The 12,175-nt window shown below is 42.3% G+C and overlaps 1 long non-coding RNA gene across 1 annotated transcript; it reads right to left on the bottom strand.

Annotated features, from left to right (window-relative positions):
* Window positions 1-228: 228 nt before the first annotated feature.
* Window positions 229-11,861, bottom strand: LOC134524037 (uncharacterized). The gene is made up of 3 exons (XR_010073478.1): window positions 11,850-11,861; window positions 10,976-11,098; window positions 229-286 (listed from the first exon to the last, which is right to left on the bottom strand). It is a non-coding gene; the product is annotated as an uncharacterized LOC134524037 (long non-coding RNA).
* Between the last annotated feature and the right edge of the window lie 314 nt (window positions 11,862-12,175).

Raw genomic sequence — 12,175 nt, 5'->3', positions numbered from 1 at the left:
CCACTTGACAATACAGATCGTCTTTGATAATGTCAGGATAGGATTGAGAGCTGTTGGCAGCCAGTAAAGAAAACTTAGGTAACAGGGAGCGGAGAGATTTTAGAGAAATCTAACACGTGGAGAGCAGGATCAAAATAGGCGCCCAGGACTTACCTTCTGTCTCGAGACAGACCTACGAAGAATGGCTTGGGGTGGAGCTTGGGCTCTTCGGGGAGGTGCTCCTGTCTCTCCCTCCATGACTAGCGGAGTCTGGTTTTCTGCCTTCAAAACAGATAAAAAACAAATACTTCCCTCTTTATCAATCTTGTCAAGACTAATCTCACTGATACAGGAAATGCCTCTTTGCATGCACCCGAGGAGCTTGCGGTCCATATTTTATGGATTTCCAGTTGCTACCCTAATACAAATAAGAATTTAAAGCCAAGTCTACTTATTACACCATTTTACCATTCATGGGAAAGCTGGCAATTCTTTTTAGGAAGAACCTTGATTCACAGGAGACCTAGATTCTTTTTAGGAAAGCGGCTTGATTAAATGGAAAATTTAAAAGCTTCTAATGCTTCAGTTTCCCCAGAAAAGACAAGATAGCGTGTTCGATAGGCAAGCGCACTGCTGCAGCGCTGAATTTCAAGCCAAGTCCAGAGGAATTAATTGTTTTCTGCAGGATCCCTCTAAAGGCAAACACCCCTTGAACCTTCACTAGGCTAAACTTTCACATTGACAAAGCCAGTGTTGGCCACAATTCCAAGTGGAGAGACTAAAGGCAACTCAAGGGAAAAGCTGCTCTTGGTTTTCTACTAAACACCTTCACCCTGACTGTCTGGGGAGCTCTGGGCAATTGCAGTTGCTACCTGCCCCCAAGCCACCACCGCTCCCAACATTCATGATAGGAATATAGGAGAGATGTCAGAATCCAGCCTTATGGAATTCTAGCTCGCTCTCAGCATTTGAAGGAAACTGGCTTATTTGTATCACCTAGGCTACCTTTGGAAGGCACCCCATCACCCTAACAAACAGCTCAAAGGTGCCAGAATTCCAACTTCAGCTACCAGCTGGCTCTTGGTAGCAGGGGGAGCGGGCTGTGCTGGGTCCTGCACTTGCCAGAAGCCACCCAACGAGTAAGATAAACACTGTACTGTAATAATGGAGGAAGCTGGGTCACAAGCTTTCGTAATTGCCCAGACTTCGAAAACAGCCTGATGAGCAATAGCAGAGAAACAGAGTAAGGTGGTTCGTTTACATTCAATTCCTCTTTGTTGTCATGTGTTATCAGTCATGCTGAAGGCTGGAGACCGTTACGCAGCTAGGGAATGGTTTTGAATCGCAGGAGGCACAAGTTCAACAAGTGAAGAGTAAAACAGCCAAACCCTGTTCTTGTCGCTAGCAAGGGTTAGCAAGCGAAAGAATTATCACTGCAGGCTTCTCTTGCCTAAGTACAGGTATGAAATACTATGTTCTTGTTCCAAAGACAACATAGATGGAAGACTCACTGTTATGTCTAGGCTACCAGAACAAAACCTTATCACGTACTGTGACTACAGTAAGTACCAAGTAGTCGTATGACGCACTGCAAACACGCACGTTCATTACCGCAATGCAGCTGATGCTTGTTAACTCATGATGAGTTAGCACTCACATTTCTGCTCCAAAAGTCAGTGGGGACCCAATTTGCAGCTTGGTTATTAACAAAAATGTCCTTGCAGCCCTAAGACACTGTAGTTCTAAGTCCAAGAACTTTGTTGTTCACAATCAGCAAAGTTATCGACATCTTCTTACTATATGGCTCTGAAGTCCTTGGAATTAAGAGCTCCTTTGCAGTGGTTGGCTTAGACAGTTACAAAGTGTACTTTTCTATTAAACACTTAAAAAAACCAACCCCAAACCGCAAAAAAGACCCCAAAAAAACCCCAACGAGTCCCTGGATTGAAAACATTACTCTTCATCTGTTATTTTTTTCTTGTAAATGAGGTTCTTTGTTCCTTTGACCTCTAGGTTTGTGCTGTCCTATGAGTTATCTAATAGCACAAGAAAGAATTCTAACCAGTGAGTTGGTATTACCATGACAACTTCTTTTTTTTTTTTGGTTAAACCTAAAATCTTGATGGAAGAACTTCAAAAATAAGTGCCTGGATCCTGATTTGCTAATGAGGGATGTATGGAGCCAGCTTGCTTTTCACCAAGAGGTGAGCCAAACCAAGGCCAATGCCAACACAACGGGGACTTGAAGAGACAGAATTAATGCTTGGAAAAATCTATGCAAAGGGAAAACTTAAATATAATTCTGAAAACAGGAACAGATAAAAACAGTTGATGTGATCAGTACAACACAAATGCAGAGGAAACCAGTCTGGAATCCAAAAGCTTCAATGTAAGATAGGATTAATTCTGAATATAAGCCTTACATCACACCCTTCTAACTGTCAAAAACAGAAGTGAAAAGAGAGGAGTCTCTGCCAACTACTGGTTCATTTGCATTAGAATTCTCTATACCCCAGCATTATTAACATTCTTCCTTTTATGTATTCAACTCCCTTGTATTTTGCAGATGCTCAGATCACAGATGCATTTGAAAACCTTCCCATTCAAAACCTTTGTTCTAGTTCTCAGAAAGCCACAGAAAGGTGATGAAGATCTCCTTTTCCTTTGCACAAAAGGAAATATACCTACCAAATACCCCACATTAAAAGAACAGCCCGCTCTATAGTTAAATGATCCTTTTCTTCATAGAAAAGAGCAAGCTAATTTTTCAGATGAAAGAATGACACTGCTCAAGAGATCTGCACCTGCATTTACAATAGCTTGGGTACAATTACTGGTCCTACCACCTCAGACAGAAGGTTTTGGACCCCAGTGAAACCTGTCCTTTCCCGAAGACATTTGCACTAGGAAAAGTACCAGAAAGGAGCACTGGTCTGTTCTTGTAGGACTAACTCATTCTCGTGATTACTAACCAGCTACGCTTAGGCACCAGTTTACCTTCCATCTTCATTCACAGATGATTTCCCTAATTCAGTGGTCAGGCAGCTACTTAAAAAAACCATAATAATCAAAGTATCATCCAAAATAACATCCATGCGTTTTGCCATCTCCCACCAGACGCGTGTCTCCGCCTCATTCCCCCAGGTAACTTCCTCTTCCTTGAAGACTTCATTTCTTTTTAAACCTAACGGACCCATTTTAGTTTCCTGTCTTTGCTGATTTCTTTCTCTACTGCTGGAGAACAAACTTCCCAGCATTTCCAGTTCTGGCACTGTTCCCCACTAACCTTCAAAGATTCCCAGTAAGCGCAGCTGGTTCTGAATCACGCTTTCTCTTCCTGTTTTGTCTCTAAATATTCACCTGTTGTGAGACAGCGGGTTAGTTATTCAGAAAGCATTCGGTAACCAGGTCAGCAATGTAATGTTTATAAGTCTGTCAGCGAACAACTCCCAGTCACAGGAAAATAGGACTTGGTGATACATCAAGAGGTCATTCCTCTGCCCAAGGCAGGACCAATTTTAGCCACGTCAGGTCTAGCAGACATCTACCAAAACTGCTCTTAAAGTTCGCTAATGGTAGAAACACCACGACCACCTAAGGCTATACAATGTAATAGTTACAAAGTAACACTGAAATAATAAGCCTTTTCTAGCGCAAAACTTCCTTGATACATCCTGAACTCCCATTACTTTTTACTCTATTCACCAGGGACATGGAAAAAAAAATATTATATTCTGCTAATTCCAGCAGCCTTTTACACAGAAACTTACGTTTGTTCTCAGTTGTCTTCTCTTTAGATTGAAATACCTCCATTGTTTAAACAGTCCTCACATAGCACGATATCTACATCTCTGATATTTTCATTCCTGTCTTCTGCGTATTTTCCAATTTAATCATGTTTTCTTGTAGAACAGCACCTGAAATTTGCAACCATTACACTGTTTGAGGAACCACCACTGCATCAGGAAAGAAAGTTACTTTGCAAGGCTTACAGGAATAATTCCATTTGTACCACCCAGTATGATGTTAGCCTTTATTGCGGTGGCACAACATCGTTGACTCATATATTACCTGGGGACCTGTTTTAATTCTGTGATCCTTGTCTGAAGCACCTCTGCTTATCTTTGTCATCTGTTTGTATTTTTGCATTTTATTATTTCTCCTAAGTGAGGCAGTAGTTTTTCCTGCCAATTGCCATCTATTTTTTTTTCCTGGACTATTTCTCTGATTGTCCTGATCATTACTGTAAGAAAGGCAGGTATTGCTTTTGCAGAGGAGAAAAACTGTTTCCATCAGAGGTGACACGATAAGGGAATGACTAAGACAAAGAGGCTGCAGCAAAGGCTTGTAGAACATCTCTTATCACACAGACAAAAGCACACACTGATTCCTACTGGATTAGTGTCTAGAAGGGGAGTCAAACATTTAACCAGGGCTAATGACATTGAGCAATTTTTTTACCAAAAGGAAAGAAATAAACTAGTCAGATAATCCCTTTAGGTGTAGCATAAAGAGAAGCAAACAGAGGCAGGACATCCGGGAAGGATTTTAGGCGCCTCTGACAGACTGTGAACTGTGGAGTTCCCAACCAACGGGAAACAGGGGAGGGAAAAATTCGGCCGGGATTAGGGAATAAAAAAGTGTGTTTCAAGAACTGAAAGTGTGCCTACTTACTAGGTCACCCGCTCTTGCAAGAACGTGAATAAAAGTGTGCTTCACAGAGGATCCTGCCTGAGCCTATTTCATTCGGACCAGGATTTATTTCTCACATTACAGATTTCAGTGTCCTCCAACATATTTATAGTCCCATTCAATCTCACGTTATCTGCTCAAAGCAAAGTAAAAGATAAAGGTTTTTCTCACATCTTTTGCAAGTTTACTTTTAAGGCAACACTTTTTAGCTTCCCTTTGCCTTAGCTCATGCGTGTGACAATGCAGAACGCTATAATCACATACATAACCCTGCACACATTTGCTTGGTACCAAATCTCATTCTTTACTTGTTCTGGAGTTTCCCTGTGGCTTCTGGTGTTGGAATTCCAACAGCCTGCGATCCCGTCTTGGGGCTCGTCAGCTATTTCACAAGCTCAGCCACGGCATACGCTGTTCTTTCCCATGCGGGACCGTCCCTTCAGGACAGAAGCACGGTGTCTGTCTGTCCCCAGGGCAGGGGTCCCCAAACAAGTCCGGATCACAGGCAGTGGCAGAAGTGGCACCCCACTCCAAAGCCTGCACAGAGGCAGGCAGGGAGCACTAAAATCCTAGAAACCGGAAAATTAACTGCTGTAAAGATTGCAGCATTGCCCTCTAGCGTTCACGAGGTGGTGCAAAGTTCTTAATTGCACTTTTTGATTACACTCAAAAGGTTCCCAGGTTCAAGCACAAAAGGTGAACTTTTTAACTAATCTCAGTATCGCCACTTACACAACCTCCGGGGCAGCAGATGGCCATGGCACACCTTGACATTGAGAAAGACCCTTAACCCTTGGAAAGCATCAGGGATCACGCTGGGACGAGTTCCCAGGCTGAACTGGGCATCAACACGAGGTGGCAGTAGAAGCTGCTGCCTGGTACTTTCAGGCCAGCAGACACATTAGATTTAATGCAAAGTCACATTTAGTTCCATTGTACAGCACCCCAGACACCGCCCACTTAAGTGTGGGTTTCATGCTCGCCATGGGACGGTATCTCGCAAAAGATCATATGGAGGCAAACATATCAGTTATATTAATCTGCAAGAACATGCCCTGCTTTATCCTGTGTGCGTAGAAGTGTGCCAGTACATGGGTGTCCATAGGAAGGGGGTGTCCATAGCAATACCTTACCTCACCGAGCGACTTGCAGAATCGAGAGCCTCATGTTAATCATATCCAAAATGCTGTTTTCTCCACATTTTAAACAGATTCTCCTAACGTGGTAAATTACATAATATTAAATCACAAGAGCATAATCTTTTTTATAGGTAAGAGTTTAAGTTCTAGCTCTATTTTAATACATGTCCATAAAATTAAGAAATACCATCCGCGAACCTCCACCTATGGCAAAACAGCATGTATAAATACTCCCTACTTCGGCAATTACACCAGCAGTGTGAAGCTGCAGGGGGAATCAAGATTTAATTGTGCTGGGTTCTGTCTATAAAGTAATAGGAATTGAAATTCATACCTAAAAAGCTTCTGACGAACTTTAGGGTCTTGTTCTCTTACAACTCTTAAATTCGTTTCCCTTTATAAAATACATCATCAAATTCTTGCACATTCTGTCAAACATCACACTGAACCCCAAATTTCAACATAAGTGACAAGAAATCAAACTACTTAGATATAATTAACATGATAGTTAATTATGCAAGTATGACTACAAGGTCGGAAGTCAGATCCCAAGTGTCACACAAGCCATGGAAAAGCGGTATTTGACATTCCCATTTGGCAAAATCTTTAATTCCCAGCAGCTGAAGAGTCTGTACCTGACCACTCATGCAAGCAAAGCTCCTAAATAATGCACGGCACTACTAGGAATACGCTTTCCATCAGGGTCACAAGTCTTTTGATTTCAGTCAGCAGTAGTGCAGGGAGCCGTTCTGAAAAGGGGAGGATAGACGTTAGAGTCGCTCGCAGACCGTTTCACCAACGGATCCTAAATAGCACTGGCCTAATAACGAAAGTTGCTGACATGGAAAAGGGGAGGAGGAGGAAAGATCCCAGTCACTTTCAGATGTGATGCAGATGCCCAGTTATGCAACTTTTCAAAGAGCCCAGACAATCATTTTATGGTCTGGTTTTCCTCCACAGAGCCGAATTTCCATACTGCAAAGCATTAAAGCCTCTTAAACAACACCAAGAAAAACAGAACTATCGTCTGAGTAGGAGGAATAGGCTCATAAATCCCCTTGATATAACTGCAGAGGATGTCCTGTGAAGAACTCAGCCAAACACAACTCACAAGATTATCTATCTCTACTAGAGTAAACTGTAAAATTAAGAATATTTGTGCTTTATCTGGCTTACACCCAAATGTATTACAGTTGACATTTCTTCCAACAGTAATCCCACCCTGATCCTGTCGCCCTCATCTTTTGCTGCTCACTAGAGTGATTCTGCCTGGTGGAAAATGATGGCAACTGCCCAGCTCCGTCAGCCCGAGCAAGCGGATGGCAGGCAGGATGAGCGAACGCGAAAGTGAAGGAAACTCCTTCCTCACAGGAGCGTGATGAAATCCGCCAGGAGGTTTTTGCCTTTTTTAGCTGGAGACACACATGCAGGCATTGCATTCTCAAGTTGACAAAGCAGTTCAAAAGGGCACAGGCAGGTTTGGCAAGGGATTTCTTACCTGATTTCTTAAAAAAAAAAAAAAAAGTAATGGCTCAGATAAAGAGGCTTCTTTGCAAACATCATACTAGTGCAATATAGCTGCCAAAGAAAGCTAAACTGCTATTGCCAGCACTGCTGCTTGCCATTCCAAATGTAAACAAATCAGCAGAGCACTAGAAATAGTCTATTAATAAGTTAAACTATTCAGACCCAGCATGAGGACAGAAAGGTTTTGACATCCTTAGCAGTGGCACTGCTAACCTTAACTCCACATTTCCCGTCCAGTGCGCACCACAGATTTTAACTGATGATGCTGGTTGAAGTGCAAAGCACCGACAGAATAATTTGGAATCTAAGGGCGAGGAGGATACAGCTGCCACACCACAAAACACGTCCAAGAGTTTTAGTTTATGTTTTCAGCAGAGAATAAGAAGCTAGCCCTGTTAATTTAAGCTCCACAACTTGGTGAGGAATTTTCACTTTTAGCAGGACGAGAGCTGAGGTCAGGAGACTGCCTGGCTCCCAGCTGGTATTTCTGGTTAAGTTACTCTTTGCGTGTAGGACTGTGACAAGCTTCAAAGAACAAGAATGAGCCTTTTGCTTATGAAAGTTTAACCTTCAATTCTGATAAGCTGTTCCTTGAAGTCTATCTGTAATTGCTCCATTTCCTGTCACCATGTCTGATGCTATCACTCGATTGAAAGAAGCCATGGGAGGAGGAAGATAGAACTGCTCAACAGAACCATTTTTTAATTCCAACGTCGCTTTTTGGAGCTGCCACTGACACCAGCCCGGCCAGTCCCCTGCACGCTGAATGTTCTCAGCTCTTTGGCCTTCCCCTATAATCCAGTAATACCTCATACCCTGGGCAATTCTTTCTCGTTACTTGACAGCATGAACTTGGGACAAGATTTGACAAGCTTTTCAGACGGCGGTGGGTTAAAGACACATCTGATACAAGCAGCGGATGAAATATAGAATTGTTCAACTAAGTGGTGCAGTCATCCTTGGAAAAGCTCCCAGATCTCTCATTAGTGCAAAGTGGCGTCCATCACTCCCGGAGCTGTCACTCCTCCAATACTTAGTGTTCATTCAAGAGCTCGGATCCCCGCTAGGCAGAGAAGAGCAGCCGTTTAACAGTTACATGTATACACGTCACCATCCACTATTTTCTAAGAGTTGGATTGACGGTTGTCTAAGAGGCACTGCTCCAGTTAACCCTGGCTGATTTTAACCTCTCCACCTCTGCCATCTGAAGATTTTACTTAAAAAAAAAAATAGAAAAGAAAGTCCCTATAAAAGTAAACATTAGGAAAAGCTTGTTTTATTTGTAAGTCTTTATGGAGTAGTCAGAACACCTTCAGTGGACTCTGAAGAGATAGGAAGGAGGGGTTATGTGTACCAGGAAGACATATTGCAGCCAGATTCAACACGGGCTTCTTTGTCATACGCGCTTTTTCTACGCTGACCACCCATCTTCACTATGTTTTACACCACCAGATGGAGCCACACCGCTGGTACTTCTACATACAGTTTTCATGAGACCTCAGGAATACCATCTTGAATAGTTCATCCTTTTTAACAGACTTTTTCCTCTCTTATCTGTTCTGCCAGTTAAAAATCTGTTACATCAAATAAACTTTTCATTTTCCCCTTCCAGCTCAACAGATGATTACCTCTCAGGGTCAATCACATCTCACTGCACTCATCTAGAGCAAATGGCTTATGAATGATTAAAGAAGGAAGATGATTCTCTTTGTTCTGTTTTATGACAAAACTGACTTGGTTTAAGTCTGGAATTACTTGAATGAGTATTTTGCAGAGCCTGTGTTTCTAAGGGGTGAGTTTTCAGCAGCCAGGTCTGAGCAATGAGAAGCTCCCCCAGCTTTTATCCACATTTATCACTTCTGTTTTCCCCATGTCAGTGACATACTGGGTAATTTTACGAATATCGTCTGTGTTACCATCCCATACACACTTACAAAATACTCCTTGGAGACTTTATTATTGACATTTCAAGAAAAAGCCAAGTAGACGGTTTTAGAATGAGTCAACTTCGCCTTCCTGCAATGACCACACTTTGAATGGGCCCAAATTATCCGAGGGGAAAGGCTCTGGAACACCAGCTCTTGGTCCGGGACCCCATGATTTGTCGATACTTGACAAGAGTTTAGGAATCGCCATGGGAATTGTGAGCTCAAGCTTTCCTGCTTCCACTGAATTGATTTAACCCATAGAGTGAGTGCTACATGAGGAATCTTCTCCCTGGCCTGCATCTCACCACTCAAATATACACAGTTACAGGCTAGCCGGCAGCAAAGCACAGATCCAGACATGAGGCCCCATGGCCAGAAAGCCAGGAATCTGCCGAGTCGTGTACCGTCTCCTGTCAGGAAACAGGAACTGCGGATCATCCCAACAGCATTTCCTGGAGAGATGGTTCAACGCAGGCAGTAACGGCTGGAACGACACCCAGCCATGTCAGAATCACTGCCTTCGTTTTCTCACTCCAAGTGACTGATAGAGCAGGCCTGTGGATTTTGATTTACCGGTGGATCAGGTTTCACAAGAACAGGAAGAAAGGAGACAGAGCAGGAATTTTTTAACTCATCGGGTACACTGGACCAAAGTAGTAATACTTAGATCAGCAAATAACACCGCCAGACAGAAAGCACCCCTCACAGGCCGCAAGCAGCTGCCATTCAGGATACATGATGTATTCCCTGAGCATCCCGGGAATTTTCATGTGACGGGGCCATTCAGAGCAGGGGGTGACAGGGAAACAGGCAAAGCCTCCCTGTTCTACAACAATGGAACTGAAATCTGTCATTTATTCTTTCCAAACTTTCTCCAGCTCTTCTTCTGACCTTTCTCATACAACCCTAAAACAGAAAAAACCTCTGCTTTTCACGTACTTCAGGAGAATCATCACACGTTGGAATGTAACATAGATAGAAAGTGACCAATTCAACTCAGATCCATTGAGTAGCCTGATGTTTAAAGCAGAAGTAGACTTTCTAAAGATTAAATGAAGAGAAGAAAAACAGAGCATCACTATGCAAAAATAACCATCTGCTCTTAGAACTTTTCTTTACTTGGTTCTTCTATTCTTTCCCCTCAAATCTGAATTCATGGTTACACCTACACTAGAAAGAGCGTTAATCGTAATACCCCCCAGGATCCTGATTTGTTTCAGGCCGAGTAACACAGAACTCAGCAAGGGTGACAAGTTTTATTATTCTTTATTTACTCTGCCACTTCCCAGAAACCAGATCATTCTATTTTTAGCTCTTAGAGGCCATGATTCCATCAGTAATTTTAAGTATGTTTCACAGCTGATTTAAAACGTACACTCCAGGGCACTTAATGGTCAAAAGTCAGAATGCCCAACTCAGATCTTTTTCTTCTACTAGCAGTAGAACCTCAAATCTTTTAAAATACATTTAATTCACTAAGAAATTAAAGGCCATGAAGGGCACAGAAAACATTATAATTAAAAGTCTTAACTCTAGGTACAGAGATTGAGAAATCTGTTCTCTCTTTCTTCACTTGACTCCTTCCCCCCAGCTCCATGAGGATTCCAATCCCATGGAAGTCCGTTCTATTACCATGACACACTTTCTAAGCCAGGACCAGACAACTGTAACTCCTTTTCCCACCTCCACCCCCACTCATTGTCTAAATACCTCAGATCCATCGGTCTGGTCCACCTTCATCATCTAACATGCTTCATAACCACGTAAAGTTTTACTCCATCCTCCTTTGCAGGGACACCTCCTCTTTACTGCACGAGTGAGAAACTGCCAGCGCTGCCACCAAGACCAAGCAGAGACAAACCGTTCTCACATATCGGTGTTCTCAGTTTACGTAATTTGCCAGCAGCTAGGTGAAGCTGCTCTTTTGCAACCGCATCCCAGAATTATCTTTAAGTCAGTACTTTTGCAAAGCCTACAGGAGGATCTATTACATTACTGTGATTGCTATAAGTAAGATTACTTAAGCCATTTTGATTTGGGTACTGATCCAAGCCCACCCTAAAATTAAAAGCATTCAAAACTCAAAGGCTTGGCCCAAAGTCAAAGGCGCAAGAGTTCAGCGCTTCTCACTTTGCGTAGCCATTTTTCTTCAGTTACAGCTCTCTGAATAACTAAGCATACAAAGACAGACGGATATTTAACTAATATAGTTTAAAGCTTCATATTTAACAGAAGCACTGTCTGTAATAAGAGGCATCTGCAACTGTTTGCATTTCAAATAAATCACACTACACATTGGCCTCTTGGCACAAGAAGTTACTCTCTTGGCAGGTCTTTTATTGCCAGCAAAGGCATTCTCAGCAGGAGTGGGAAGCAGTAATTTAACATATGGATAGAGATGAAGGAAGGTAAGACAGATCATGTCTGCATTGATTTTACCATAGACTAGACAAAGTCACATATGAAACATCCGTTGGAATAAAAATATACCATGTGAATGGAAAAAACAGCTATACCATTTAGAATTGAAAAAGACTAAATTTGAATTCCCAAATTTAAGCATTTCCAGCCATGAGCTACTTACCAGTATTCCGCGGTCCAAAAACCCAAAGCTCAGTTAACGGCTGCAAGTTAAGTAATGTCACCATCATATTTTCCATACTTACAACTTTTAAAAAAATTCTCCATTGAGGCTGAAAATTTCCATGTTTGGTATGAAACCAAGCCATGGCACTGGAATTTCTCTTGGTTGATGTGAAATGAGGGAAAATCCACTTTTGTTCAGGTCAAAACAAGAGAAGAGACTTTACCCATTAAAAATACAAAACAAAACCCTCGAGTGGACCAACACCAAGTTGTTAAACCAATTGCCTTTCAACACCTCTTGTTTCAGGAATTTGCTTCCGTGCG

Source organism: Chroicocephalus ridibundus, chromosome 16 (assembly GCF_963924245.1).
Source record: "Chroicocephalus ridibundus chromosome 16, bChrRid1.1, whole genome shotgun sequence".
NCBI lineage: Eukaryota > Metazoa > Chordata > Aves > Charadriiformes > Laridae > Chroicocephalus > Chroicocephalus ridibundus.
This window is presented reverse-complemented; position numbering and strand designations above follow the sequence as displayed.